Raw genomic sequence first — 26,139 nt, forward strand, 5'->3', positions numbered from 1 at the left:
TTGTCTTATTGAACCTCATTTACAATATGAACATATGTACATGGCATCATATAATGACTCGTCATGGCACTTAACCCCATGCATCTGGATGTGTATTTGATGGCCTCACATGCACGGTTTCACATCATAGATGTGCCATGGCATGACAGCGTGTCCAGCTGGTCATAGTGTGTGGACATTAGCTAGGGTTAGTAGAGTGTGGACACAACTCATAGTGTGTTGTGTGGATTATGGATTAGTGCATTATGCTTTGTGTGAGAGTGGAGTGGACATGGCTTTCCTCTATGGTTAGGGTTTGCAATTTACATTAGGGTTTGCTCCTGTGTGTGTGTCTCCTCCCCCTCTACCATTCTTTCAACAGATGAGAGGGGCCAAATAAACATTCAGATCTTTAACTTGTCGTTTTCTCGGAATTAAGAGTGAGAGCATTAAAGGCTCTTTCTTAATGCTGAGAGATGGGGGTAGATTATAGTTAATAACTACCACTAGCCATGTAGACCATTTACTTGATCTCATTGAAAATGGATTCACGCCATCCAATGCTACACCCATCTTTAAATGGCGTGGTTCTTTTGCAAAATCTGGCCATCGCAGATCAATATGCTCAAATGCAGGACAATCTGATGGAATTCGCATTACTCCATCTTGTGCTCCGCTCCCCATGTCATAAGCTTAGCTAATTCGGGACTTTGGAATATATGTTTTATACGCAGAGCCAGGGGAAAATGTCTCAATACCTTTCGAGGGACCTTACCTTTCTCCTCTTTATAATGAGGAGTTTGACATTTTGGACATGTCATACCGTCCTCGTACTGACCTCTATATAAAATACAATCGGGACATGCATGTATAGAAGAATAGTCAAGTCCAAGACTACTTATCATCTTCTTCACCTCATCATGTGATGTAGGAAGGGAATTGCTTGTCGACAAGAACTTCTGAGAGAGTAGCCTGCAAAGTCCATTAAAAATATGATCAATAAGAACAAAACATATTGTGATTACTCCTAAAATATTTAGATTAAAAAAATGTTAGATTGTTACATACTTCAAAAGTGCTGAAATGGATATATTACTCCATCCAAAACGGTTTTGAAGATTCAGAATAAGTAAGCTTGCACTGAGTCGTGTCAGTTGGCTTCCTGTTGTGTAGATACGCTTTAGAGCTTCTTCTCGAAGATACTTCTCGTTGTTATTAGGAATATCGCTCGCACTATTATTTTGATACCAATCCGCAATAAAATCAGACATGCCATCGTCGGTCATCAAAGATATGGTCCCGCACATTATTGAAGTCCTGAGAATATTGTTTTTTTAGTCTTGCATACGCATTAGGATCACTCCTGCGTAGAATCCTCATGCACTCTATTGACATGTGAGATGCGTCATGTGAACGTTGATTTGTGATATTGTCGATGTCACAATCTGGAATCTACATATTTGAAGGCAATATCAATAGCATGCTTCTATATAAAAGAAAAGATAGATACAAAACAGTTTTACAGAGAATAAAAAGTGATTATCAAATTAAAAAAGAGACAGTAGAGAACGTGGTGCAAATTAAACTATAGAATTAGGGTACAAGAGGTCCAATAACATTAGGAAATGTATACAATGAAGCTCTAAATCCTCATCTAGTAAGGATGCTTGTGGAGGTCTACGCCATCCATAATTGACCAGCAATTCATCACCAGCACGTAATGATCTAATAGCATTGACAACTATGTATCTTTCTACATCCCTGCTCATATGTTCTGGTTCATGACTATTCTCACACTCCACAAACGTGCAATTGGTTCTTGAACTCATCCCTCGACTACTATTGATTAAACCTGCTATGTTTCCTTGAGAGTAAGGTCTTCCATCAACATAGAGTCTTTGTCCTTCTGCATGTGTGATCCCTCTATCAGAAAGAGAGGCTGCATTGAGACATAATCCATAAGTACTCATGCTCTGAATGTAGCGAGTAAGCTGATGCCATGGACCCCATCTATATATATGTCCATAGAAAGACATAAGGGTGACCTCTCAACGAGGGGGCACATGTAAATCCTGTGCAATAAAGAGGCCTCGTCCTGCTCCACTAATGGTAGATGGAGCAATCATGTAGCGACTGCCCTAGAAGCTGAAAACCACTCCATCTAAAGGAAGTGATCCTCTCTGCCATCCTCTGTATTGTCTGCGATCATACGTCTGTACTAGAGAATGAAAACGAGTAGGCAAAGGATGATCTCCACCCGTCTCGGCCTCCAAAGCAGGAGGTAAAGGATGTCGAGAAACCTCGAGCTGCAGAGCAGCTGACAAGTGACCTGTCCATGCCGTGTGCGAGGGACATGTGCACCACTGATAGTGAAGTCATCCTCGTCATCAAGTGAATATACCTACATATATGATATGGTTACATTATATATGAGCCTTTGATTTATAAAATAACCAATAATAAAACTAAGGGAGAACAGTCACATACTATAGGTCGATGTCGCTCCTCAGGTGGCGGTGCTCGCTCAAAAGTACCATGAGTCATCTCATGTGAAACTCCTGTCGTGGCCTCCGATATGTGCCATGACAACGAGCACACTAGCATATAATAGACTTGTCGTAGTAGAAATCATCATAAACGGGTTCATGTGTAGTATTGGAACTCTGTGCAACCCAATCACCACGAGTAGGAGGTGGTGGTGTACCCTCTGATTGGTCTGAAACTGATTTTCAAGTACCATAAAAACACGAGTCATTAATCAAATGATCGAGAAGAAAAAAGCAATGCATGAAAGAAAACATTGAAATCTAACAAGTTCTATGGTATGCAATATGAAAAATAAACAGACTCTACTGTATGGTGGAGACAAACAAGAGGAGGGCTGATATGTGCATGGAGACATGGCAATACTTCCGCAAGGAGAGACGCCTACACATCACTTTTCCTCAGCAGAAGGTGCGTTGTCGGGAAGTGTGCGGAGTAGCCAGGAAAGTACGAGACTTCTAGCTGTGAGAGTTGGTGCCGAACCTAACAAGGAAACTCACATTCAAAATTTCCCAAAAAGCATAGGACAAATCCATCCTTGAATTCGTGTTTCAATTGCTTATTCCTTTCCAAGCATAGATTCACTGGCTTCTTTTTCCAAAACTTTCCAGCTAATCACATGTAGGCATAACATAATTTTTAAGTATTTCCAACATACATGTGACCCCTTTCATTCCATACATCCACTGTCACCATTCCCAACATCTCATAATGTTCTTTATCACCTGAAATCCTGTTTATAAATTTCAACAACAAGACAATATATGGCATATCTATAACATGTTCTTATGGTTTTAAGAAACTTCGAAGCTTGCACTCTGGTTCTATTAGGGTAGAAACAATTCAGATATCCAGTGCCTTAATATCACAACTCATCGTATCTAGGCATTCATGATTTACAAAACCTCAAAAGTTCGAAAGGTCTTATGATTTTACAAAACCTCTAAGGTTTGAAAGGTCTTATGATTTAGAAAACCTCTAAGGTTTGAAAGGTAATCAAATAAATAAACTAAAGAAAAACACGACTTATCTGAAAGCATTATTGTGAATTTTTCCCGGATTTTTGCTATTTCCCACTCAATCTTTTTGCTGCAAACAGCGCACAGCCGGCGCTAAACTGGTTTTTCTGAATTTGTTAAAAGCATATCAATTGGTAGTAGCCAATTTGCTCTCTATTTCAAGCCCCAACACGCTTCACACAGTCGCTGACTACTTGAAACCAAACGTACTGGTCGAATGGACGCTGTTCCCCTATCTCTGCAGATTTTTTTTCTCCACACTGGTTCGCCGCCGTCTGCCTCCGGCTCTTTTCTCTTTTTCCCGCGGAGAACTCGCGCCCCTTACCATCTTTTTCAGCTATACATGCGGGAGTTTCCAATGAAAATGGCTGCGCTCGCATTTTCCTCCATGCTATCTAGAAAACTCCCAAATTAAAGAAATGTATTTTCTTTTTCCACGTATGTTGCTAGTCACGTATGCTTTGTTTCTAACCTTAGCATTAAGGTTGCAAGGCATAACCTTAGCGCTAGTCCCACTTTGAATTCTCTGCTTTGGCACAAACACAAGATTCCCAAAGCATTCTCACACCTATGAAAACATGCTTACAAGCCCCATGTTTTCTATCTCCACATTAGATATACATAAGATACATGTACCTCTACATGATGATCCATGAAGTCCAGGTGCAGTTTTCTATCTCCATATTTCCCCCACATTCAATGAACTCTTCGGCACTGTGATGTTCATTAAATCTCCATTTCTCTTGACACCTTCATAGTTTATAAATCATCATATCGGCCCATGTGATTTATAGAATCTCCAATTGCTCATTCAAGTATTTCTCCATGCCTTCATAAATGCATTCCTTTGTGCATTGGTATGCCCTCATGCCATCATATATAACTGGATGCTTCTAACTTGCCCATGAGCTCTGAGTTACAGCAAAAACATCATCCTCCATACTCATATACAAAACTCCTAGATCTGGCTCAGCCTCAGCTCGTCTTATTGAACCTCATTTACAATATGAACATATGTACATGGCATCATATAATGACTCGTCATGGCACTTAACCCATGCATCTGGATGTGTATTTGATGGCCTCACATGCACGGTTTCACATCATAGACGTGCCATGGCACGAAAGCGTGCCTTTGCTAATGTATATTAGAATTAATTTGAACTTTGATAGATTGATTCTAAATATTCTCTAATCTGTGTCATTTTGTTTAATGAAATTTACATAGACGGCAGCACGAAAGAGACTGCAAGTTGGTCACACATCTAGACTAGGCCGGATGGGTTGAGATGGATTTGTGGCCACATTTGTGAGTATAAATCATTCTAATTTTAGCTTTCAACGATACTATTATTGAATGAAGAAATCAATAAGTCTTTGGTTATGTCTTGATGCATACCAAAGATTATGGTCGTGCACCTACGGGCGCAGGAGATGGAGTACGCTACATACTATGGGTACCGTGCTTTGCAGGCGACACTTTCGGACACGCCTGTTTCACTTGTGGGTATCACTGATTTATTTTGTGGTTTATTTTCATATTAACTGTAATATATTCTTATTTGATTTCACTAAGTAATGCAGGAGCAACATGGTGAGGAGGACATGATAGAGGTGGCTCGACAGGAGGCCGAGGGGCGACGAGAGTGTGAGGCGGGCGGCGGCAGTGGCGTGATCCCGGGTGGGGACACTGGTGGTGGTGGTGGTGATGGTGGTGTTGTGGTTGGGGGCACGGAGCTATGCCTGATTTTGGTTAGGAAAAAAGCATTGATTTCCTCAAATGATTAGATCAATGGCTGTGCCTGATTTCGGTTAGGAAAAAGCGTTGATTTCTTCAAATTAAGTCAGTGATAGCTTTCCTTCTATATTTGGTTTAATCAGGTGAAGGATAGTTTAATCTCTTGAACCCGTTAGAAAATTCGTTAAGAAAATAAAAAAGGTGGAATCGTCCCCGTTTTCTAGGCAAGGGAAATTTTTCCGGTTTCGGTTTCGAAATGACCACCGATTTAGTCTCGTGTCCGGACATTCAAGGGTGAGGCCCCGAGTGGGAAACCCTACCCCATGCAAGAGGAAGCTACTTCCTCGTCTGCTAGAAACAATCGGGAATCCGCTGCGCAGAGGGGGCAGAGGGGTCTCACATCTCCCATCACTGACAATGGAACCACTACCATTCTTCCTTTTAATGTAAAAGTTTGAATGACACCACTACCATTCTTTCTTTTAATGTAATACTAAGAGGCAATGGTTGCCATTCTTCCTTGAATGTATGTATGCAAGGGGAATGGTAGTCATGCCATATTCCCCTCAAATCATTCTTACTAAGCGAGAATGACAGTGGTGCCTCTCCCATCATGCCATTTTTACAAAGGGAGAATTGGATTCTTACTAAGGGAGAATGTCAAGGAGAATGGCACCACTGCCATTCTCTCTTAGTAAAGATACCATTATCCCTTGGTAAGAATATATGAGGGGAGAATGACAGTGGTGCCAGTCCTTCTTGGTATGAATGGTTTGAGGAGAGAAAGGCACCACTGCCATTATACCTTCCAAGAAATGTAATGTGGAAGAGTGGCACCACTACCATTATCTCTTAGTAAGGATGCCATTATCCCTTGGTAAGATTGGTATGAGGGGACAATGGCAGTCGTGTCATTCCTTCTTGGTAAGAATGATTTGAGGAGAGAATGGCACCACTGCCATTCTACCTTCTAATGTGATGTGAAAGAGTGGCACCACTACTATTCTTCCCCAAACCATTACTAAGGGAAGAATGATAGTGGTGCAAATGGAGAATCACAATGGTGTCGTTATCCTTCTAAATTTTTTAAGGTGTTAAGATTTCATGTATCTTATATATCTTCTATTTTTTGCAGAATTTTATATTAGTGGCTAGTGTATCCATGGGTAATGACTTTGCAACCAAGGATACACACATGGTCACATATCCTCTTGACATATATGAGAGGTGGATCAACATTTTGAAGGCAATAAAGGAGAGGAAACTTAGTGGGCAGTTGCCAACCATAACTAATATGAGGTACCTATTGGGCTTGAGTAAAGAGAATGTCAGATGCATCCAAGACAAAATTGAGAATGGAACCATCATATTATTCAAGTCCAGAAAAGATAAGAATGTTGTTGACTTTACAGAGAGGGCAATGACGATGAAGAAAGATAAGTTCATGCAAAAGAAGAATTGCTAAAGGTATTCATCAACACAAAATGCTCATCGAAGGTGTCTAATCAATGGTGTGAGCTTGTAGAATATTATCAAAATGGCAAGGAACAATATGAGTGCTTGCATGCATGTTGTGAACCTTGGTTGAAGGCCAAATTACAAGTAGGAAAGACAACCCCGAGTTTCCCCCTACAGCTGTGTGAAATATGTGGAATGGATCATTAATGTAAGAGAACTTATCTCTACCTCCGAATCTTGTTTTCCATGGAGGGTTTGCATGGTAAATATGGAGATAGAGGGTCAAGTGTTTCTTGCACGTCACTTCCATGGAGAGCTTTCTCTAATTGGATTATGTGTGCTTGACACCTCCATGAGTCCAGCCAATGATGTGGAATGGAATGAGAATAGGTTTGGAATGCTGATCAAGGGCTTGATGGAGGCTACATTAGCTCCAAAACAAATCATTCTATTGTCTTTTATCAATTTGAGGAAGTTGATAAGTTTAGAAGATGCTGTAAGTAAACATGCAAGATGGTCCAGAAGATTTTTGGGAATAATCAATCTAGACAAGGCCCCCTATATGGGAAAAACAGACATTCATTGTTCTTACCTTCTATAGCCAAAAATAAAGCTATGTTGGATATGAGCACGTGCTACAAGCCACCCAGCCATCCAATTTAATAGGAGTTCAATATGATACCAAAGATATGGAGGATGCACAAGGTCATCTAAAAGATAATGTCATAGGTGATTGCATCAACAACTTATGTAGAGAGATCAGCACGTTTTTGATATCTTCAGTGGTGGGTGGGTTTCATTGAGGTCTTTGGCAAACCACATAATAGTGGTTTCTTTAGCAACCAATAATCGTCAAGAAGAGGAGATGTAGAAAAGTTGTGTGAGTTTTGTATCAGAAGATCTAGGGCTTGAGGAGTGGGCTAGCATCAAGAAGGTTGATTCACCTAAGGTTGTGGCAGAAGAGGCAAATGAAGATTATGACCAAGAATCTCCACAAAAATACCCCTTGGAGCCTTTAACGAAAGAGCATCTTGCTAAAGTTTCACAATTCACAAGCATTGCAAACATTGAAGGTGCTCATGAATAGTTGATTGTTTATCCTTCAGGTTGTAATTTAGAAGTATTGGATTATGTTTTTTTTAATAATACAACTTTCACTCTAGCTTATTCGTATCTTTGTATAAATCCTTTTATGTCTTTGAATGTTACAATAGAATACATGTGAGTCTTTGTTATGCTTAATTTGAGATAGTGGAGTAATAACAAGACTCCATTTATAAATGTCTTTTTTAAGTTGCGATATGTATGTAAAAAATTACAAGAAATATCTAGTTTGTTTCTACTTTGTGTTCTTTTTATTTGTGTATTGAGAAAGACATGAATATTTTATGATAGGGAAAATCTATATGAATATGATAATGTATCATCCCTCCCCATTGTCTTAGTACCACTCTTTCCTTGTACATTACCATATACTACAACTAATTTTCCAAGAAGGAGATGGTAGTGGTTTGGCATTTTGGTTCGGGGGAGAATGGCACCAATGCCGTTCTCCCCGATGATAAAGCAACCACTTCCTTTCGCATATCAAACAAAATATTAAATAGGGAATGGGTCCTTTAATAAGATGACATTATGATTGGGGGTAGAATGGCACCACTAGCATTCAACCCAAAATGATAATGCACCAAACGAAACAAAGCCATGCTTCATGCTTTCATTATAATCAGAGTAGAGAGAATGGCGGATCTACAGTTATCCCTCGGAAAGTGTAATGATTAAACTTGAGGATGGCACCATTGCCATTCTTCCTTGATTTTATACAAGAGGGAGAATAGCAATGGTGAAATTTTCCCATCAATTTTTGATTTTTGGAGGGGGGAGGGGGAGAATGGCAGCACTACCATTCTCCTTAAAATTGTCTTATCTCAAACCAAAATTTTCAAGAAGATAATGACACAATGCCATTTTTACCTAAGTAATGGGTCTACCATCTCCCGTAATGAGATGATAATGGTACCAAATCCATCATTGACCCCTAAAATCAACTTTTCCAATAGGATTGGAGAATAGCACCACTTTCATTCTCCACAATGATAGAGGATCCTAAACTCTTCCATTCTATTGGAAAAAAGTGGAGAATGAATACCTATCTCAAAACCAAGTTAAGGATGGGAGAATAACACTCTGCCATTCTCTCCTATGATAGTGGACCAAACTGATAAAAGTCAAGGTAGATAATGAAGTGGTGCTATACTTCCATTAAACTAAAATTTAGTGTAGATAGTTATGATAATACAAAGTTGGTGAGTATTTTTGTGTGTATTTAACTAACTATTTTTAATATTTTACTTCACATAAATGAAGGGTACAAGGAATGCTATTGATATAATAAAGAGAGATAGAATGGGAGCTACAAGTATAGGAGATGATATAGCATCAAGGGAGTTAAATGATGCATGTAATTTGGAGAGTACTAATATGACATGAAAAAATGATATCTTTTATTTTCAATTTTGTGCATATTTTGATGGTTTCTCAATGGTAATAAGGTGGAAGCTTGTCCAAGAATATTGTGGCCCCACAATGGAATAACGGCATTGTGATACGACGGCTACCCTGATAATAGCATTCTATCTTCAAATATAATGGTTTTACTTGATTTAGGGTGCACACATTGTAAATTCCACAAGTATGTTTGATAGATACTTTGGTATGGTAGATAGGCTAGTGATGTGGAAAATAAAAGTGGGCCTTCATGCTCACATGGATTTTAATTGTATTATTAATATAGTGTTCACCCCATAAGGCTACAAGTTGGGGAGTGTGGAAGGCATGTGGAGGAGTGTGTGTAGGTGCATAATTGGGAAAGATTCTTCTAGAATGCCTACATGGAATAGGAGAATTCCGCCATGTGTAAGTGGGATCTCCACCTACATGCCACTTAGACTTGGCTATTATCTCATCACACTTTCAAAGTCAAAAAGTCTTCAATTTAATAATCAATAGAAGACTTAGCCTAAGAGGACAATTAACGATGACATCTACCCTTAAGTCACTGAAGGGTTGAAGATTTTTATGTTGTAATTTGTAACAATGGAAGAGAGGGTCATTCTCCACCTATCAAAGGAGCTCTCCTTTCCCTTTCAAATCAATGAATGAAGCCTCCTCAATTGAGCATTTTGTGTCATTGCCATTCTCTTATCTTAAAACCCTTATTCAAACACTCTCTTTCATGTGAATGTCTCATTTAGCATTATCTCCTCATGCGCTTAACCCAATTTTGGACCTCTTTGATGATTCATGAGATAAGTGGGATAAGGAGTTATTATCTTGGTGGGCCTGTGACTTCTCAAGGTAGCCCTTGCTTTATTGCCGCCCTCAATTGGAGGCACCAATGGTTTTAGTGGTAATGAGCATGTGGAAAGACTTTGGGGACCATAGGTAAATCTTTACAATTGTCCGCTGAGCAATGTTAACCCTTACCCTCTAGCTTGAATCATAAAGGAGATGAAAGGTAAGAGGCTATGTGAAAATTGAGGTTTCATGCAAAGAGAGGGAAGTGAAGTTTTGGTGGTCTAATACCCAAATTAGGAAGCTCTTTATATGCTCTTTCCACTCATGTAACTAATTTCTTAATCCTTTACTTCATTGATGATCAGAATTTCTCCCAAAGTTGCTAACTTTTAGGCAAATTTTGGTAGTTTTATAGTCTTGTAGTAAAATGCTCATAACTTTTCGCTCAATTGCCCGTTTTTGAAAGTTTTTATATAGGCGCGAAGCTCTTTTCAAGCTCTACGTATATATGTAATCCTCTTTTATACAATTTATATGCATTTAAAACTACAATTCTCTGTGTATCTTTGTTTTTATAGACTTTTGGCCATTATTTCTTCTTAATAATGATTAATTTCTCTTAATCTCTTATCAAAAAATAAATCCCATGTATCTTATCCTCTTGTAAGTGATTGCTATATTCTTTTACTTTAAGATGTTCCGTCTAAATCTCCCAATTCAAAACGGATGACGCTTACCAACATTTCCCGTATGTTTTCGTTTACATAATCCTAAGTCGGAAGATTTTCTTCCAACAAAGAATTGCCCTCTTGTTTAGAGCTGCAAGACTGGCAGAAATTCTTGCTTCTCCTAAGACTTTCATCTTTCCATCCATGAATTATTATCTCACCTTTGATGTGTTTATTTCTATCTTAACCTAGGGAGAGAAAGGGAGGTGAGGAGGCTGTGAGGTTTCATACAAGTGTGTTTTGATTCTAAGAAGTGACCGAAGTCAAAACCCCAACTTTGTGTCACATCTTTTTGGTAGAGACGACGGGCAGGTTTTACTTAGAATTATTTTATTTTAACCTCAAGGTCCCGCATGATTAAAGAAAAGTTATTTTGAAATAAGTAAATTTTCCTTGTTGCTACTCATCTTTTGGTGCAAGATGTTCAACATTTCGGTGTTCCAAGGATCGGAAAGAGAAGACCCGGGGAGTTATCTCCGAGAGTTTAACCGAGCATGTCGCTTGATGGGTTGGTCTATGAAGGAGAGGGCAGAAATACTTCCAGATTTCTTGGAGGGTGTGGCCTTAGCTTGGGATGAGGCTTTGCCAAAGGAGTCCAAGAATGATTGGGAAAGGTTGACCAAAGCAATGAAGGAGAGATTTGGGATAGTGGAGTCACCAAATGCTTTACTATTGCAATTGGATCAGCAAAAGGAAGGAGAGTCAGTTTCTGCCTTTTGAGTGAGGTATGAAGCCTTGTTCTATCAACTATCAACAAGCTGCTTTACATGTTGTTGCTTCTTCTTTTCCACCTTCTATGGGAGATTCAAAGAGTTCTTTAGCAATGGAGCACCTTAAGATGAGCAAGTTTATGTCATGGCTTTGGATTCTCGCTTGCATGGAAAAGTTCTTAACAAAGATCCCACTAATTTTAAAGAGGCTCTTTATATTTCTTTGAAGAAGGAGGCCACTCTTCATATTGAGTCCACATTCCAATCTTCTCCGACTGTGCCGACCCCACCACCACGAGTAAAGATATCCTCAATATCTCAGGTACAAGCTCCATCCTTGGATCATAACATTGCATAACTTATGGCAGAATTTGCTGATTTGAAGTTACACTTAGTCAACGCAAAGCCACCTAGGGTTCCACGAGTTGAGAATAAACCTAGGGATAGAAGTAGTGTCACATGCTATGAATGTTAAGAGAAGGGGCACTATCGCACTGAGTGTAAAAAATTGAGAAAAAGAGAGGATAAAAGTTTAGCACTTTTAAAGGAAACATGCTCAGAAGAAGAAAAAGGAAACATTGATGCCATTGATGGCAAAAAGGGGTCGTAAAACTAGGAGCCAAGAAGAAGAAGAACAAGAAGATAAATCTGAAGAAGAGGAGAAAAATAAGAAGAAGAAAAAGTCCTCTAGGAGAAAAATTGGACAATCTGACTCTCCTCTTGGACAAGGATCTCTTAGTTATGACCTCTTAACAGATCTTAGGGAGAAAACGGCACAAATCACATTTCAGCATCTTTTGGCACTCTCTCCAAAGCTCAGAAAGGAATGGGGTAAGCTGGCTAGCACAAGGAAATCTAATAAAAAGAAGAAGAGGGATAATGGGACTCCTATGGCTCAAAAGGTGGATATTGATGTAGGAGATGATGTGCCTATTATTGATGTCATCATTGAGGGGCAAACAATTTCTAATGCATACATTGATGGAGGTGCGTCAATCAATGTCATGAGTGAAAAAACAATGAAAGATGCCGATTTAAAGTTGTCTTCTACTAACTCTCCCTATCGCATCAAACTTGCTGATAATACTAGGGTGAAAACATTAAGAATTGTCAGGAATTTGGGAGTGGATGTATGTGGTATTTATGTGCCTACAACTTTCCAGGTCATTCCTACAAAGCCTGATGCTAGGGCTTACCCATTGATATTGGGTAGGTTATGGCTTCGCCAAGTGAAGGCAATTCAAAAGTGGGAGACACGTGATCTTATTCTACAAGGTGAAAATAAGAAGGTCCACTACAACATCAAGAGCCATCGCAAGAAAGTGGTAAGAGATGAACCTTCAACTTCTGAAAGTTCAGAGTCAGAGTCATCCGATGAAGAGGAGACAAGCGGTAGCTTCGAGGATTCCATCTCAGAAGGGGAGGTGGAAGGAGTTGCATTAGGTCTTCCCCTGGGAAGGGATTGAGGGGATGCTGAAGACAATGGAGCCTTGGAAGGGGAAGCTTCTTCAACCATGTTCAAGAAAGGAGATGTGGACCTCACTAGTCTTCACCAATAGAATGAGCTTCTTCTTGATGAGTCCATAGCAGGTACTGAAAGGGAGAATTACTTAAAAATGTTGGATGGATTTCCTAACATTATTGCAAACAACTACTTACAAGTACGCCAAGTTACCCTAGTAGAGCACAAGATTGATCTCAAGCCACAAAGTAAGCCAGTCGTATAGCGGCTAAGGCATTTGGGAGTAGTGCAAGCGGAGGTGCTTAAGAATGAGGTAACTAATTTTCTTGAAGCTGGATTTATTTTTCCAGTAGATAATTCAGAGTGGATCTCCCCAGTTGTAGTCACTCCTAAAAAGGGTGGAAAATGGTGTGTGTGTGTGGGCCTTCACCCTCTGAATACATGCACAAAGAGGGATTATTATCCTCTACCCTTTTAGGATGAGATTTTGGATCATGTTGCAGATCATGAGTTGTATTCAGTGTGTGATGGATACTCTGGATACTTTCAAATCCAGATTTGTGAAGAAGATCAAAGGAAAACCTCATTTATCACCCCTTGGGGAGTGTATGCCTATAGGGTGATGCCATTTGGCTTGACCAATGCACCAGTAACTTTTCAACGCTTTATGAGTCAGGTATTTGCACCTTACTTGGGAAAGTTTATAAGGGTCTTTTTGGATGGATTTTGCATTTATTCAAGCCGCATGGATCACTTGGAAAAGTTGAGGTTGGCCTTGCAAAGTATTGATGATGATGAAAAAGGGAGTCTTAATCCTAGAAAATGCCGCTTGGCATGAAGGAAGGTGGTTCTCTTGGGACATGTTATCTCAGAAGAAGGCATAGAGATGGATCTTGAGAAGGTGCAGGCAATTGTGGCCCTCCCACCACTTACCAATGTAAGGGAGGTAAGGAGGATTTTGGGTAAAACAAAGTATTACCAACGCTTTGTTGACATGTTCTCTGAGAAGATATATCCTATAAATCTGTTGACAAAGAAGAATGTTTCTTTCCAATGGGGCACGATCAAATTCAATCTTTTTGTTTGCTCAAGGAATGCATGAGTCAAAGTCCAATTGTGCAGCCTCCTAGGTGGGGGGAGGACTTTTATGTGAACCCAAGTATCTCATCACATTCAGTGGGTGCTATACTCTTGCAAAAGGGAGAGCAAGGGCGTATGCAACCAGTGTATTATGCAAGCTGACAACTCACTGACGCCGAGGAGAGGTATGGTGGAATGGAGAAAGGTGGTTTGTCTCTCATTTTTGCAGTAAAGAAGTTCAGGTCATCATACTTGTTACCTCGCCCTTTTTCCTTCCTCACATCTCAACCTTCTTTACAATTCTTGGTCCGCAAACCCAATCCTGTAGGAGGAAAGTTTGCAAAGTGGATTTGTGAGCTTCACGAATTCTCTTTCACTTTTATTACAGAAAACACCACTAGGGCCTCTCTTGCAGATTTTCTTACAAGGAAGGAAGAGGAAGAAGGAACAGGAACAAAGGAAGAAGTATATGAATATTTGGAGACACCATCAACTGCTTTCACTATGCATTTTGATGGAGCCTTTAGCCCTTCCAAGCAATGTGGGGCTGGGGGGATAGTTTTATTTGATCCACAAGGAAAAGAGGTATGGGCCAAGGGTAGGGAATTTCCAAAGGCTATATCAAATAATGTGGCTGACTACAATGCATTAATTTGGGGATTAGAAGATTGCATAAAAGACGGAATTAAAGAGGGAGAGGTTAAAGGGGATTTGCAATTGGTCATCCGACAAATGAAAGGAGAATATAAGGCAAGGAGTCCTAATATCCAAGAATTGTATAAAAGGAGAATATAAGGCAAGGAGTCCTAATATCCAAGAATTGTATAAAAGGCCAATGGAGTTAAAAGAAGCTAATGAGTTTTGTAAATTTGTGCATGTTAACAGGAAGGATAATCCAAAGGCTGATGAATTTGCTACTAAAACCTTGGCTTCTTTCAAAGTAGCTACTCTTGCAATAATGGATACAAGTTGGCCTGAGCTCCAAGAAGATGTTCAACACTATTTAGATATAGGTATTTAGATACAGGATACTTCCCTCCTCGATTGAATCCTCAACAAGAGCAAAGGCTTACAAGGAAAGCTCATCCTTACATAATTCTAGGGGATGTTCTTTGTTACAAGCAAGGTAAGGATAAGATTCTTAGGAGGGTAGTGAGCCTGGAAGAATCTAAAAGGATTATGGAATTATGTCATGAATGTTTAGATCACTTTGCCTCAGCCAGCACAACTCGGAGGATCCTTAACACAGGTTATTATTGGCCTCGACTCAGCAAAAATGTCTATGAGTGGTGCAGAAGCTATGAAGTATGCCAGGCATATGGGCATATGCAATTGGTTCCCGGACCCTTAAACCCTATCCCAGCATATGGTCCATTTGAAAGGTGGGGATTAGATTTTGTGGGTCCACTTCCTTGTTTCTCACATGGGAAGTATTACATATTGGTGGCCACAGATTATGCAACAAGGTGGGCAGAAGCAAAGGCCATGGTCAATAATAAAGCAGTGACTGTGGAATCCTTTCTTAGGGAATACATATGTGCCCGATTTGGGTGTCATTAGAAATCCTTACGAATGGGGGGAGGTCTTTCAGGAATGACTTGATTGAAGCTTTGGTGTAGAAATTAAAAATAAAGCATGCTATGTCAACTCCTTATTATCCCCAATGTAATGGTTTAATAGAAAAAACTAATGGATGGCTTTGTGGATCTTTGTCTAAGCTAGGGGATACTATGAAGAGAAAGTGGGATGTGCATTTGCCAGAGGTCCTATGGGCTTATAGGACAACTCACAAACTCTCTCTTGGTTTCACACCTTTTCAGTTAGTTTATGGAATGGAGGCTATTTTGCAAGAACTGGAAATCACGAGCCTTCGCACATCTTTTACACGCTTGAATAATGAAGAAGAAACACATCTTCTACACGCTTGAATAATGAAGAAGAAACACATGCCCAACGCCTAGTACAACTGGAGACCTTGGATGAGAGGCGACGACTTGAGGCACTTCAAAATTTGGAGGCTACACAACAACGGTGCAAGGCAAGGCATGACACTCTCACGAAGAAGAAGAAGAAGCCAGAACTCAAGCAAGGAAGCTTAGTCATGAGGTATGATGGTGGCCGTGTGGAGAAACTGCTAGATAAGAAGCTTCTTCGACGCTGGGAAGGCCCCTCCAGGATAAAGCAAAAGTGCAAAAATAACGCCTATCTTCTAGAGGATGCAAGTGGCCAGGAGTTTCTTGGACGTGCTAATAAGTACCGGCGGCCAAAGATATTTTACCCTCAAACACCATGGGCTAGCAGATCCCCAAGACAAGCATGGAGGATCTGCTGGGGGGGAAAGATGTGACATGAAAAATTAATATCTTTCATTTTCAATTTTGTGCATATTTTGATGGTTTCTCAATGGTAATAAGGTGGAAACTTGTACCAGAAGATTGCGGCGCCCACAATGGAATAACGGCGTGGCGATACGGTGGCTTGGCGGCTACCCTGATAATAGCATTCTATCTTCAAATATAATGGTTTTACTTGATTAAGGGTGCACACATTGTAAATGCCACAAGTATGCTTGATAAATACTTTGGTATGGTAGATAGGCTAGTGATGTGGAAAATAAAAGTGGGCCTTCATGCTCACATGGATTTTAATTGTATTATTAATATAGTGTTCACCATAAGGCTACAAGTTGGGGAGTGTGGAAGGCATGTGGAGAAGTGTGTGTAGGTGCATAATTGGGAAAGATTCTTCTAGAATGCCTACATGGAAGAGGAGAATTCTGCCATGTGTAAGTGGGATCTCCACCTACATGCCACTTAGACTTGGCTATTATCTCATCACACTTTCAAAGTCAAAAAGTCTTCAATTTAATAATCAATAGAAGACCTAGCCGAAGAGGACCATTGATGGTGACATCTACCCTTAAGTCACTGAAGGGTTGAAGATTTATATGTTGTAATTTGTGACAATGGAAGGGAGGGTGATTCTCCACCTATAAAAGGAGCCCTCCTCTCCCTTTCAAATCAATGAATGAAGCCTCCTCAATTGAGCAATTTGTGTCATTGCCATTCTCTTATCTTCAAACCTCTTTACATGTGAATATCTCATTTAGCATTAGCTCCTCATGCTTAACCCAATTTTGGACCTCTTTGATTATTCATGATAAGTGGGATAAAGAGTTATTATCTTGGTGGGCCTTTGACTTCTCAAGGTAGCTCTTGCCTTATTGTCGCCCTCCTTTGGAGGTACCAATAGTTTTAGCAGTAATGAGCATATGGAAAGACTTTAGGGACCATAGGTAAATGTTTATGATTATCTACTGAGCAATGTTAACCCTTACCCTCTAGCTTGAATCATGAAGGAGATGAAAGGCAAGAGGCTATGTGAAAATTGAGGTTTCATGCAAAGAGAGGGAAGTGTAATTTTTGTGGTCTAATACCCAAATTTCAACCAGTAATTACTCATCACTCGCGTATTGGTTTCTAAAATTGATCATATGGCTAGGAATCTCTTTATATGCTCTTTCCACTCATGTAACTAATTTCTTAATCCTTTACTTCATTGATGATCAGAATTTCTCTCAAAGTTGCTAACTTTTAGGTGAATTTTAGCAATTTTATAGTCTTATAGTAAAATGCTCATAACTTTTCACTTGGTTGCCCGTTTTTGAAAGTTTTTATATAGGCATGAAGCTCTCTTCAAGCTCTACGTACTTATGTAATCATCTTTTGTATAGTCTATATGGATTTAAAACTGTAATTATCTGTGTATCTCTATTTTTGTAGACTTTTGGCTATTATTTATTCTTAATAATGAGATTAATTCCTCTTAATCTCTTATCAAAAAGCAAATCCCATGTATCTTATCCTCTTGTAAGTGTATGTTTCTGTTTCACATAATCCTGAGTCGAAAGATTTTCTTCCAACAAAGAATTGCCCTCTTGTTTGGAGCTACAAGACTGGCAGAAATTCTTGCTTCTCGTGAGCCTTTCATCTTTCCTTCCATGAATTATGATCTCACCTTTGATGTGTTTATCTTTATCTTAACCTAGGGAGAGAAAGGGAGGTGAGGAGGCTGTGAGGTTTCATACAAGTGTGTTTTGATTCTAAGAAGTGACCGAAGTCAAAACCCCAACTTTGTGTCACACTACCACTATAAGGATAGATGAAGAAAGATCTTTGGAGGAGTGGAGAGATAGCAATTTTGATGACAATCAAGATCCACCTCCAATTCCATTGCATTCTGATATGGTAAGGATGTCTATAATACTAGACCTAAATGGCTTACTATTGACACGCTATTGGTTTAAGTCATAGATATACCCCTCTATAATGTGTTGCCGAACAGAAGATATATGGCTCTTCATCCTGGATGTATTGAATTTCTAAAAGCATTGCTTGAAATATCTAATGTGAGTATTTGGTCACAACAGAAGAACACAATGTTCTTGAGATGATAGAAAACTTGAAACTATATGCAAAGGAGAGTCTCCCATTCTTTGTGATATGGATTCAAGAAGGTTGTTATATGTATAGTAAGAAGAGAATCATCTGACTTGATAAGCCTGGTGTTGAGGCATAGTTCAAACCCTTGGTAAAAATCTCAAAAGTATTTGAATGTGATGCTAGAAAGATCATACGTATTGATGACTCTCCTTAAAAGTCTTGTCTCTGTCCACCATCAAATTGCATATTTCCCCGTATTTTTAATGTTCAAGATAGGGATGATATCCTACTTCTAGGGGAGTTGCTACCTTACTTGCTACATCTTAATGAAGCTAGTGATGTGTGTAATGTGATAGAGACTAACCGGTATGGACAATTACCTATGTCTGAAGGCCATGTTGATTAGGATAGTATCAAAGACGTTGTTGAGGAATGGGTTGAGCATAATCATCAATGGTCAACATCATAGTATAGAACAGGAACCCTTCCTATTGCATCCCAACTAAGAAAGCCTCTAACCAATAAGAGAGATTAGGTGGTGCAACATTTGGTCCTCCACTCAATTCATCACAACTAAGACTTTTAAGGGATTGACCTCCAGTATCCCAGATGAAAGATATTCAAGCTATTCATCTAGCTGAGCAACTAGGATTCAAAGGAAAATTTATCAAGCCACATACTACTAAGGATTACATAAAGTCCTTAAGGATTGCACATGCTTTCTCATGGTATAAATATTGTATTCTTTTATCTATTTGTATCTTATATGTTGAGAATATAAGTACAAATTTTGAGAATACATGTATGTGTGTGAAGCACACATACATGTATGTGTGTGAAGCACACATACATGTATGTGTCTGAAGCACAATGTGACCATGATGTGACTGATTTTTCTCTTCCTTTTCTTTCCCTCCCTTCATGGGAACATGGGTTCACAGTAAAGTGTGCTTGTATCATGTGTACATATTAGGAATTTTTTGGACCCAAAGAGGGCCTCTTGGATTAACTTTTGATTAGGAATGGACCAATAGGAAGAGGGCTGGGTGCACATTTTTGACTTCTTTGACCCTACCTAGAATTTGGTTTGCTAATGGGGCTAATTACTACTCTTGTCCCCCTACCTCCTGGGCCCAAACTTAGAGGTCCCCCCACCTAGAATTGTGCAGATTGAAAACCCTAAAAATTAAAAAAATTTCCCAAAAGTGTGTTTTCCCTCTCAAGCTTCCCCCCAACATACTCTAGGTTTGCAAAGCTCATTTTGAACCTCTTTCTTTCTCTTCTAAGCTCTCCATTTCTACAGAAACTCCATACCTCTCAAGCTCTCCCTCCTTCTCAAGATCCCTCAGTCTCAAGCTCCCTCTCCCTCTTTCTTCTTTTTCTAAGCTCTCCATTGCTACAAAAACTCCATCCCTCTCAAGCTCTCCCTCCTTCTCAAGCTCCCTACTTCTCAATATCCCTCTCTCTCTCTCTCAAGCTCCCTCCCTCTCCATTGCTGTAGAAACTCTATCCCTCTTTAGTCTACTCTAGGTTCAGGAAGCCTATTCTCAAACTCTAACCCTCTTTTAAGCTTTCCATTGCTACACTCAAAACCCTGAACTTTCTCTCCTCTCCACTCATGTGTTGTAAAACAAGATTTTCTTTTCCCTTCTTCTCTTTTCTTACCACCATGGCCTCTTCGAGTAATGTGAGAAGACCTAGGGAGAAGGTGGAAGAGCTTGTGTTGCATAACACAAGAGAAGAGAATGGAGTTTGGGCTTCAACAAGATTCAGGGTTGGGGCTTGGGTCTACATGTAGTCAAGCTCTAAGGGACCACATCAGTGCGTCAACTGGGGAATATGCTACATCATTGGAAGGGGCAGCTACAAGGCTTCAAGCATACTAAGAAGGAAGGACTGGTTGCCATAGTGCAACATGTGTATACCCTTGGAGACCTGTACATTCAAGGCCAATGACCAAGGTTTCCTTCAAATTGTCAGTGTAATATAAACACAGCTTTAACAACATGCTAATATTGGATTTTTTAATTCAAATTTTCTTATGATTCTCCATTTTCTTATGTCTCTATCTGCAGATATTTTCCCCTCTAATTATGTTGAGGAACAACCACTCCAAAGCCTCACTGGAGTTTTCTATGCTATGCGTCCATCCATTGGAGAGACGATGTTTGTATCTCAGAGCCCAAGTGATCTTGTACAAAACAATATCTTTTTCTCTTCTCACTCATATTTTGTAGATAAAAAACCAAGTTTATTTGGCAAGCTAGAAGAGATCCCCAACCCCCTCTTAACAATCCTGAATGGCCCAAACCTGATGCTTGGACCATCTTATGCTTAAAGTTTAAGATGGTAAGTGATATCAAGACATAACTCAAGTTTTCAAAGGCATCTAGATCAGTAGGGCTAAATTGGTTTTGTCCTTTACATGTTTTTATGCACATATTCAATTCCATGCCAATGCATCAAACAAAAATAATGTATATTTGTAAGGAGGTATGGTTTGACCTCATTTAAGGATTACTAGGAGAGGGTTGGGAGGTTGATGAGGGGTCACATCAAGGTCATATGTATAAGTGCAATGTAGTAGATTCTACAGTATCTAGTTCTTGAAGGCACACTCTATTTTGTACATGTGTCTGCACTACCAAAGATGGCATTAGGACCTCAATGGAAGGCTTCTTGGGCCCTTTTATTTGGCAGTTTAAGGGAGTCAAACCTTTTCTCTTAAGAAGAAACATTTTTTAATTAGAAGCTTCAAAACGGCTACTTTATTCGAATTTGAATTTTGGGGGAAAAATGGAATTTAAAATCTAGCAAATAAAACCATATCATGTAACATATCTATGGAAAGCTCTTGATGCGTAGATCACGGATCTGTAATCTCCGCTCAAATCGGAGCTTGTATGTAGAAGTTATGGAGGTCCGAAAATTGTAAAATTGCCCCCCCTCCCTTTTTGGGAAAAAAGTGCACCCTTTGACCACTCTTACACCTCTCTTAAAAACCCAACATTTCAATCCACATGGCAACCCCCCATTTGGCTATTCCTTAATCACCTTGATTAGGCTTGGGCAAATTAAAGGGCCCAAGAAGACCCCATTCACTTCCTAATGATGCAAAAGCACGGGACATGGATCCCACTTCAACCTCAAAAGAAGAAATTGTGCCTATTGGGGTAGCTGTGATGATGCAAAATGGATGGATTGAGCGAGTGGCGGCAAGCAAGCATTGGAGCCTAGCAGACTTGTGTCAACACTTTAGCATCATGGACTTTGACAATATGAAAGAGTCAAGTTTCAAGTTGAACCCTTACACTTTCTGGTTATTGTGCCACTTTCTATATTTTTACAGATTAGGAAGCATAAGGAGGGGACAACCATGGTCTCAGAATCATGGCAAATGGGGGACCTTGAATTTTTAGCAGGTGCATAGCCCTACCAACACATAGTAGGCATGTGGAAGAGCTTGAAGATGAAGTGGGTATATGGGAAAATAGCCTCTGTTCTGATGCATGTGAGGGGAAAGAGTTTGAGGAACGAGGTGAAGGAAATGACGAGCTTTCAAGTCAACTAGGAGATGGAGATCAACATGAAATAAAATTCACAAGAGAGGTAAAAAATGAAGACATTATAACAATTTTAGATTAGATTACATGCTTGTAATTTTGTAGCAGGCTCTTTTTTAACCAATCTTTATTTAATTGAAATCTTAATATTTTTACAAATTGTGATTTTTTTGTCTAGTGGTCTAGTGTGAAAAGGCCAAACTTTAAATTTTAACTATAAATAGCCACAAAGGTGCCACATTTCTCATTTTCACGCAATAGAAACCAAGCACGAGCTCACACTATCTCTTTGCATTCACATGGCTACCCGCTTTGACAACTTTTGTGAGTTCCTCTCCACCACCCCATGGGCAAGAGCTAGCTCTTTGCCATGTTCACTCGTGAAGTCGAATTTGAAAAGTCGCTTGCCCTTGCATCCCAACATTATGAGACGCAGATTGCATACGTGGAGCAATACTTGGATCCCCACTCCATCTTCTTTCCCCATTACCCCAATGATAGATGGGTGCATGTTGAGCTGCTTAAGTACATTCAACAATATGCCTGCTCCTACATCCAGCGCCTTGAACGCTTCATCGACATCTGCATCTCCGTAGGAGCTTAATGTACCTTCAATAACCAGGAGAGGTGAAGATGTTGGGGAAGGGCAATTTAGGAACTAGGTTCCTCTCATGGCTCACCACTTTTGCGTTCCTCATCAGCGATGAGGACTCAAATGAGGAGGTAGAGATGCCTGCATTGCAGTTGGCAGGGTATTTGAGGGATGACAAGGAAGTGAAGGCACTAGGTACGAGTGCTGGTGTCGAAGAGAAGCTTGCATCAGAGCACTTTCTAGAGGGTGCACAATCTAAGGGTGCACAATCTGCAGAGTTGAATATCTCATTGTAGTAGAAGATGTGGGGCCATCTTCCCCACACGAGGAGAGCAAGGTGCTGCCAGAGCTTGAGATCAATCTCTTGAGCACCTTTGTGGTGGAAGATGAAGAATACTTATTTCTTCATGACCTTGAAGATGAAGAATATTTATTTCTTCATGACCTTTGTGGTGGAAGATGAAGAATACTTATTTCTTCATGACCTTGAAAAGGCAGCTAGCTTGAGAATGGATGAATACTTGGGCATTATATGCACTCGATGTGAGGTGGCCCTTGATACATCCAACCTCGGTCCTCACCTAGATAGTGTTATGGAGAATCTATCGCAGCAGAGAGAACCTTGCTACTGGAGTGATGGAGGAGACCAAAGCACCTAAAAAGGATGAGGCTAAGTCCTTGATTGACCTCTCTGCCTCCACCAGCACTTTGGCAAAAGAAGACATTGAGCAAGAGGTAATAATCGACCTTTACAACTTAGAAACATTTGTAATTATGTATAGGAAAATATTTTTGATTTTTCCTTTGATTGCAGAGGGTGGTTGAAATCAACGCATTTCTTCTGGGAGAGGCAGCGACAGCAAAGACCAGGCCAAGGTCCATGGACATGATGCTGCATTGGCGCACTATCTTGGTCAGCTTCCTATGGATGGCATCACCATTATCCACAGAGACTACACCCCTCAATCTGCCTTCACTCTCTTCTTTTTGAAAGCCCTCTCTAAGGTGCTCTGTGTAGCCTCTATGGCGCAGAGCACCAAATGTATAGTTCTGATTAAAAAATCCCTTGCCTTTGATGTTTTTGGTTCTGGATTTAGGGGTAAGCTTCTTGCTCGTATAGGTATAGCCAAAAGCATAGGCACATAGGATCCTCAAGAAATAGCGCAATCACTCCTAGAGCACACTCTGCCCAATAACAAGAGAAGAAGGAAGCTCAATATTGTAAGAAAGCTTTTGTAAAGATGATGTATCACTTCTTATTATGAATACAATACAGTTTTTGCAAACTTATTTTCATCAAGTATATTTTTTTTTTCTAGTTTGTACCATCAATTTTTTTGTAAATGCATCAGAAATGACCCTGGGGGCCTGGGGGAGTAGTGCCAGAATAGTGCGAATTTTGAGCTTGCACCGCTGCTGTAGAGCCCAAATTAGCACTATTTTAGCACAGCTTCCCCAGCCCTTCAGGAGCAATTTTGATGCATTGGATGACAAATAATGTATCTTTACCCATGATTAAAGGTGTTTTTATCTTTTAAATTACCATTTTTCATAATCAATGTACTCAAATTATCCTGAGTGCCAGAACAATGTGAATTTTGAGCCATCATCCTCGCCGCTGTGCAGAGCCTAAATTTGCATTGTTCTAGCATAGCTTCTGCAGTCCTCTAGGAGCAATTCTGATGCATTGGATGACAAACAATGTATTTTTACACATCATTAAAGGTGTTTTTATCTTGTAAACTACTATTCCTCACAATTAGTGTACTAAACTTCATTATAAATGCATCAATGAGTGGCTAGGGGAGAAATGCCAAAATATTATGAATTTTTAGCCTACATCGTCATTGTTGCAAAGGCCAAATTCGCACTGTTCTCGCATATCTTCCTCAGTCCTCCAGGAGCATTTATGATGCGCCTTGGGTGACAAACTGGCACATGATAGACACTCCATGTTGAACAAACATGTTGACACCAAGACATTGTAAGAGAAACTTAAAATTTAAATTATCAGAAGGTTACAAATGAAAGCCAGATAGGCTTGTTACAAAGGGAGGTTTGAAACAAAAGAGTTGCTTCAAAAAGCAGGTTAATATCTAAGATCTCTAGATCGTGTCTCGCTTGCCTCGAATACGCCGAGCCAGTTGCATGTCCTTGGCAGAAATGGTAATCCTCTTTGCATGTATTGCAAGGAGGTTGGTGTCTTCAAAAAGCCCAACAAGGTAAGCCTCAGAGGCTTCTTGCAATGCTTCAAGGGCAATCCCCTACACACAGAACTATGTTCCATATCATTGGAGAATCTCCTTCACTGTGCGAGCGAAAGGGGCTCTTCTTATCAGCAAGTCAGTGTTTCTCTGATAAAACTTGATTTCTTGTAGAGCCCTATGCCCTTAGCGCATCCTTCTTCTTAGAGCTCTCTATGTTGTGTTGGTGCATTGGCCATGTTGGGACTTCCTTGGCTTGAAGAGCTTGACCTTTCTACACTTGCAAGAACCTCCCCTTGGTCTCTCTCATAGTTCAAATCCTGCTCCTCCTGCTGTTGTGGTACTTGTGTATCAAGTTCCTCCCGGGGTAGCTACGGGACCCTGTCTTTGTAGTAGGGTCTTGCCACCTATGGTGCTGCGCAATGTAGGAATGTTTTCACCAACCCAGTCGAACTGCTCATCATCGGTCTCTGTGTCTTGATCTCTGGAGTGGCTGCATTGTGGGGTCTTCTTCACGTGCATGCTCCCACTAGAAGGTCCTGCATGTGTGTGCATTGGTGTTGCTGTGGGAGGAGGGTTGGACTCTAGTGATCCCATTGGGCGTGTCCTAGAATCCAAGGGGTCACTCTCTTCTGTGGTGTTGCCAGTATGTGGTCGTTGGGTGCCTTGCACTGTGTTTTGTGAAGGCATGGTAACACATGAGGTGTTCTTGGTGCGTGCCATATCCATGTACAACTGTGCCTATTGTGCTAATGTGGTGCTGTGCTGGTGTCCTTACGTGGGTGCCCACATAGATCTTGAGCTCAAGCTCTCTAAAAAAGTGAAATGAAAATGAAGTGAGAAAAGGAACTATAAATAGTGTTTTTTTAGGTTTTAAAAAAAACTAAACTTATTTTCTTAGCCTTATTACATCTAGATTTGTGTTGGTGCATGCACAACCCAACGCCTCCCTTGTCTCCTCAGTCATGCATGCCAAGCACCCACCATGCCTATGGGGAGCATTGGTCTGCAACCAATCAAGCCGAGCATGACTTTTTGTAGCCTTGCATGCCTCTTGCGCAAGCTTTGATTGTTGGGCCCGCTCCCTAACCAATACTCTTCCAAAGGTTGTGCGATAAAACCAATTGAACATCTCTTGTGGATAGTTTGTATGTGTTCCTCCTGCGCAGAAGCTCCACCTCCATGTCTTGTATTTTTGAAATAAACCCCTCTTGCTTTATAATGTGATTTCTCCATCCCTTGGGTACTCCACATGTCAAGCGATCCATACTAATTCATGAAATATTCACCATGTGCATAAACTATGTGCTGTACACATGAAAA

The sequence above is a fragment of the Cibotium barometz genome, chromosome 32 (assembly GCF_041138505.1).
Source record: "Cibotium barometz isolate CiBa-2024 chromosome 32, ASM4113850v1, whole genome shotgun sequence".
NCBI lineage: Eukaryota > Viridiplantae > Streptophyta > Polypodiopsida > Cyatheales > Cibotiaceae > Cibotium > Cibotium barometz.